Here is a 6,935-nt window from a genome sequence, read left to right on the forward strand (position 1 = left end):
CGAACTAAAACTAAGATTTTGCACGAAACTTGTGAATAGATATGCGGGAGGTCTGACCGTAAAAACACAGATGCTTTGAAAGGGCCGCTTCTTAAACGTTTGACCTAATATCTATATTTGAAGAATATCATATTTCATCGACTTAAAGCTATTCCACAGTATTTTTTACTTGGACTATACTTTTTCACTTCTGCTCGGGCGCCAATTTGTGACGGGTAGTTCTTTCAGGACACCGACTCAGTAAAACACAGGTTAAAAATAAAGTAAATATATTCAGGATATTGATATACAGTTCAAAATTAAAAATAAAATAAAATATTCTATCTTCGCCCCGTTACGGAGAAAACTCCCTTGATGGATGTCTGCAAAAGAAAAATTATATTTATTACTATCAAAAGAAAATATCCTTACACTTCACTCCAGTGTAAGGCACAAACAGTCCCACAATCAAAATATTAATAATTATACGGACACCCCATACAACTCCGATCGGAACTGCCGGTAGCTGTTCACTAGGGTGGTGCGAAAAAAAGTCAAATTGATAATCCCGTATCGCTATAGTGCGGAAAAGTTGCGATTGGTAATTACAAGAAAAACAAAACAAAAATTATTAAAATCGGACTTTATCTTCCGATCCCGCAACGGGCCTAAAGATTATGAAAAAAATGAAATTTTACCTTTTTTTCGGAAATTTTTATTAATCCTCCATGTACGTTTTATTTATCGCTATAGTAAAATTTATTTACAGTTTGCATGGTTGAGTAATAAAAACAACAGTTTTACGCATCTAACGAATATCTTCCGATCCCGCAAGGTCAATCAAAATCTATAAAAAATTGAAATTTTCGATGATTTTGATAAATTAAAAAACATTTAGTTATCTCATTTTTCTCCTACATTGTGAAGTTTTTCGCTTGTTTATATATTGTATGACAATACTTAAACAACCCAGAACTCACAACGAGGAGGTGGTTGCACTTCTAGCTCCACACACACCCTTCTCTCCAACCAACCAATAAGTGTGATTTTTACATTATTTACATAGTAAATTTTCTTTTCATGTTTGTATCCAGCTTTTGAACGTCAACTTTGTATTGTGATTTGGTGGTAGAATCTGGCAGCATGGACCTTGATTTAAGTGTTACCCTTATGAATCCATCTCTTGATTGGGGCCCACATACATTAGACCAGGGGTGACCAACTTAATCGGACACGAGATCTACTGTCTGTCTTTCTAATTCTCTGCGATCTATCGACTAGGAATTTTCGTAATATTTAGGACGGGAATGGGTAGGTAGGTAGATAATTTTTTCTTGCCATCGATCGACTGACCTAGGGGTCGCGATCGACGGGTTTGCCTCCCCTGCATTAGACGATGCTTCCGTGACCAACTTTAGGCACCTCTCATCAGCTTGCGTGTGTCAGGGATAGTTTTGTACATTCCAGTCTGGTATGTCGCCCGATGTAATGCAAGAACTTATATCTTCATTTGACACTTCGAAGAAGTGGTGGAGAAGATAGTTTTGCAACAGTCTGCAATAGTTTTGCAACGTTATATTCCAGTCTATTATTTCAGTTTAGTACCGTGCTTCAAAATTTCAAGTACTAGGGAGAAAGGAAACACATTAGAGAGCTAGGGCTAAGGAGAGTGTTAAAAGCCGGATAGATTAAAGCCAAGGACAAACGTATTAGAAATTTCATCCCTCCTACTTTAAATTTTGAAGCACAGGACCACACTGAAATATTAGATTGGAATGGTACAAAACTATCTTCTCCACCAGTTCTTCAAAGCGTTTCAAATGAAGATCTAAGTTGCTACATTATATCAGGCAACACACCAGACTGTAATGTACAAAACCATCCCTGCCATACACAAGCTGTCTAGCGGTAAGTAGAGTTGGTCACGGAAGTATCGTCTAATGTATGTGGGACCCAATCAAGAGATGGATTCATCAAGGCAACCCTTAAATCAAGGTCCATGCTGCCAGATTTTACCACCAAATCAAAATTCAAAGTTGACGTTTAAAAGCGGGACACAAACAAATGAAAAAGAAATGTACTATGTAAATAATGTAAAAAACACACACTCATTGGTTGTATGGAGAGAAGGGTGTGGGTGGAGTAGAAAGTGCAACCACTTTCTCGTTGTGAGTTCTAGGTCGTTTAAATATTATTATACAATATCTAAACAAGCGAAGAGCTTCACAATGCAACAGAAAAATGAGATAACTAAATGTTTTTTATTTTATCAAAATCATCAACAATTTCAAATTTTTATAGATTTTGATTGACCTTGCGGGATCGGAAGATAAAGTCCGATTTGAATAATATTGGTTTTGTTTTTCTTGTAATTACCAATCGCAACTTTTCCGCACTATAGCGATACTGGATTATCAACTTGACTTTTTTCGCACCACCCTACTGTTCACTCCACAGCTACACGGATCCCGTTCAATTACGATCGGCGGATCTCTTCAATACGGAGTTCCACCACCCAGGTTGGCCTGCCTGTACACTACACTGGCTGGCCAGGGAGTCTAGAGCTGATCGCCTCAAGACTGATTATTCTTGGTCGATAGTCTCCTTAAATACGCTCCCGGCTGCTATGCCTCGGAGCAGAAGTGGAAATGAGTGAGATATCGGGTTGCGCGGGTGTCGAGACACTGTTAAATAGGTAGTAGAAGAAGAAGTATTGACACCTAATTTAATAGAGTTTTTGCTTACACAAACACCAACGTTGTATCACGTTTCAACACTCGCATCTTTTTGAAGTTATACTTCTTTAGGCGCGATTGAGATTGAGGGTGAATCTATATTGATCTGCGCGCATGAGCACACCGACAGTTTGGTATTAGTCTTTATACGGGCTCTGATTGGGTGTTGAAATGATCTGTCAATAATTGTTCAATATGGAGGTTATCGGTAAACAAAAATGTTGTATAATATATTAGTTTTTATTGTTGTGAGGACAGAAATAAAATCAATTTTATAATTATAGTGACTTTTTAAATAGTTTTGAAAAGCCACAGGTACGTAATTCTAAATGTTTCAGTTGTATTCCAATAAAAAATTATCTTCATACCTATTTGGAAAATGTAAAAAAAAATAATGTACTTACCTAGTACTTGCTATGCTATACCTCTAGTAGGCAATGCTTTAATTTACATAATCTGATTAGGAACAAACTTTCTACAAATTTTCATCTAATGTATCGTTTTCTTACTTTATATATTGTATTTTAATTCGACAAAAATCAAACTAATAAAAATTCATATAAACAAAATGTCAAAAAGTTGTTCAGTTTGTGTATATTCCCACATGACGTATACGCGAAGTTGATGCAGTTTGAAATCGCTTCGACTCTCGTACGGCGGGATACACGGGAAGTAGGTTCAAGCCCAATGCAAGTTATATCATTGTTTTTTATTTTTTTTATAGATTTTATGATTGTAAGTATATTATTATATATATATATTTTTCAGAAAATACGTATTTAATTAAAATTTTTGGCAACAATTATTGTTCAGAAATCATTTGTGGCATTTTTCAATGTGTTTGTGTGTGTTTTATTTTTTATTTTTTTAATTCTTAGTATTGTTTTAATAAAAATTTTTGGAAAGTAGTAGAGAAACTGTTTAAAGTATATTGATTTCGTTGAAATCATATAATAGAAGTATAACTTCTTACGTGCGTACAAAGTACACACATGCTTTTTTTATTCAAGAGAAACGATATTTATATTGGCACAAACGGACCGACTACTACACGATTTCGATAAGTATTTATCTTGTCTTTTAAGATAATATACACCTTAGTACACCTTTAGAGAAAGCATCAAGTGGAATTTAGAAAATTAATATTTAATAATTACCCATAACACAAAAATAATACTTTTTACTTGTGGTTTTAAGCCTTGATAATCATTTTTCGTTCTTTTTTCAATTTTAAATTGCTGATAACTCGAAAACGATCAACTTAGAGAAAGGTTACGTGATCCAAATGATTCAACACATCTGTCCGGATCGAAACAATTTTATAATTTATTAATAATAATAATAATAATATTTCATAATAGAATAAAGTCATTTTTTAATTACCAATTAATTATAGTCTGGACAAAATTATAGCGGGCACTCCTTATTTTTTATAAGTCTGAATATACTAAATTACATATCACACAAATCGGACCCGGAGAATTACAGAGGAATTAACTTATTAAACACAACATTAAAATTAACAACCAAAGTGATAAACAAATTGAATGCAATTATAACATTAGCAGAAGAACAACAAGGTTTTAGGTCGGGAAGGTCATGCACTGACGCTATCAGGCAAGTTCAAGAAAAAACGTTGGAATACAACAAACCCGCATATTTATGTTTCATGGACCTTAAGAAAGCATTTGACAGGGTCACATTAAAGGACGTTATCCAATTGTTATACTCGAGAGAGGTACCTCTAGGAATAATTAAAACGATCCAAAACATCTACCAAAACAACACGATGAAAGTAAAAGTGGACGATGAATTAACTGACCCAATTGAAGCCGGCAATGGGATAAGACAGGGGGATTCCTTGAGTCCTTTATTGTTCAACCTGATCATGGACGAAATAATAAAAAAAGAGTGTGTGTGTACTTTGTACGCACGTAAGAAGATATTCTTCTATTATATAATAGGTAATTTAAACGAAGTAAATATACTTAAAAGGTTATTTGTATTTTATTTAAAAATCAAACTAACTTTCTTATCTACCACTTTCAAAATTTTTTTATTAAAACAACCAAAAATAAAAAAAAATATGAATCGCCCAGGAATTGAACCCGCAACCTTCCAATCTCAGTGCTAACGCATTTCCCACTACTACAGCGAGGCCCTAGAAATAGACATGTAAGTTTCGGATATAATTACACAACACGGCGACATATAGTGTAAAAATGTTATGCTTACATAATATTTTATTATTTTACTACAGGGAAACACAAATCCAAAAACACAAGAATTATAATAAATAATACATTTCCTAAAACCGCTAATATATTCTTTTAATGACTTATTTGCACGGTTACAGATACATACATACCTATCTTGAAAGATTAGCAATGAACTACATACTGTCAGAACTACATACTGTCAGTGTGCGCAGGCGCGCGGATCATGTACACTTTTTCCCTCAATCGATTCGCCGCTAAAGAAGAATATCTTCAAAAAAGTAAGAACTAAAAAAGGATACCAAATGGGACAAAAACAACTTAAAATAATCTGCTATGCGGACGATGCAATACTAATCTCTCAAAGTGAAGGTGATTTACAACGTATGCTGCACCAATTCAACATAATCGCCAGAAAATTGGAGCTGGAAGGTCAGATAATACATGGAGTGATAAAGTGATGGAGTTTAAATACCTAGGCATCACACTATCTAGCTACGGAAGGCTCGAAACGGAAGTGGAAGATCAAGTGAATAGAGCAAACAGAGCCGCAGGTTGCCTGAATGACACAATATGGAGAAATAAAAATATCGGAAAAGAAATGAACGGCAGAATTTACAAAACAGTCATCAGACCAATAATGACATACGCGGCAGAATCTTGACCCGACACAGAGAGGACAAAAAGATTGGTCGAAACAGCGGAAATGAAAACCCTTCGAAAAATCGATGTTAAGACTCTATGGGACAGAGCTAGAAGTACAGATATACGACGGAGATGCAAGGTGTATAACATTAATAACTGGGTAAGAAACAGTAGAATAGAATGGAATGACCACATAAGTCGAATGACAACAAATAGGATAGTCAGGACAGCAAGAGACGGTTCCCCAATAGGAAAACGATCAGTGGGAAGACCACGAAAACGATGGAACGACAACTTACTAGAGGCACATTGAAAAAACAGACAGAGTTATGTCTATACAAAAAGAAGAAGAAGAAGAAGACATATCAAACAATTTTTATCCATTAAACAGATCGGTGAAGGTCGTTCTTATATGGATCCTCTACTAAATTATGAAGATTTTCTCTATTCTTATGACACAAGTCAAAACTAATTAGAAAGTGAAAATTATGGTGGCACAAAGTGGCAAGGCCAACGACTAATCAGTTTCTTCCGAAAAATCGAATTCTATGAGTGTTAAGATCACAATCTTATCAGAGGACTTACAATAACATTAAGAGGGTCAAGTGGCCCAAATTACCGTGTACTTAGTTATTCAAACATAATTCGAAAACAATAGCTGTGATACTATCTAAAATTTTTAAAATTCAAATTTGCCGACAAAAGATAGCCGGCAAGATTCATACATTGAGGTACCTATGCAAATATAATATTGTAATTAATTATCGTACGAAGATCCTGGATGATTTACTTTGTTAGCTCACATTAATATTAATAATCATAATATGTAAGCACTACGAGCCTAGTAGGCCCATGGCTTGATGTACTATTCTTTTCCACTCCCTTTTGTCTTCTTCTTCTTCTTCTTCGCGCGACTAGGATTACTCCTGTATGTCTGCCTCTTATTCCGTTTCAGTTGTTGCTGACTGTACATTGTCTTTCCACCTTTTCGGCGGCCTTCCAACGGGTCTTCTGCTATACGGCTTGTTGTTTTTACAGATGTTCGCTAATCTATCTGGTTCCATTCGATTTACATGTTCGTTCCAGTTTTTCTTTCTTGTTTTTATCCACCTGCTAATATTTTGAATTTTGCAACGTTCTCGTATACTTCTGTTGCTTTGTCTGTCTCTTAATGATATGCACGCTATTGATCTTAATACTTTCATTTCGATATTGTTGATTTGTTGTTTCGTATTTCTTGTATCGGTCCTTGTCTCCGCTGCATATGTTAGGATAGGTCTTACTGTTGTCTTGTATACTTTTATTTTGCTTTCCGTGGTCAGATATTTGTTTCTCCATATGGTTTCTCGGAGGCAACCAC

General features: G+C 35.1%; 1 long non-coding RNA gene across 2 annotated transcripts; it reads right to left on the minus strand.

Annotated features, from left to right (window-relative positions):
• Positions 1 to 252: 252 nt before the first annotated feature.
• Positions 253 to 3,450, minus strand: LOC126883945 (uncharacterized). 2 transcript variants are annotated; one of them, XR_007697787.1, is made up of 2 exons: positions 2,725 to 3,450; positions 253 to 362 (listed from the first exon to the last, which is right to left on the minus strand). It is a non-coding gene; the product is annotated as an uncharacterized LOC126883945 (long non-coding RNA). The 2 variants fall into 2 exon arrangements; XR_007697794.1 differs by lacking the exon at positions 2,725 to 3,450 and adding an exon at positions 678 to 2,716.
• Between the last annotated feature and the right edge of the window lie 3,485 nt (positions 3,451 to 6,935).

This window comes from Diabrotica virgifera, chromosome 1 (assembly GCF_917563875.1).
Source record: "Diabrotica virgifera virgifera chromosome 1, PGI_DIABVI_V3a".
NCBI lineage: Eukaryota > Metazoa > Arthropoda > Insecta > Coleoptera > Chrysomelidae > Diabrotica > Diabrotica virgifera.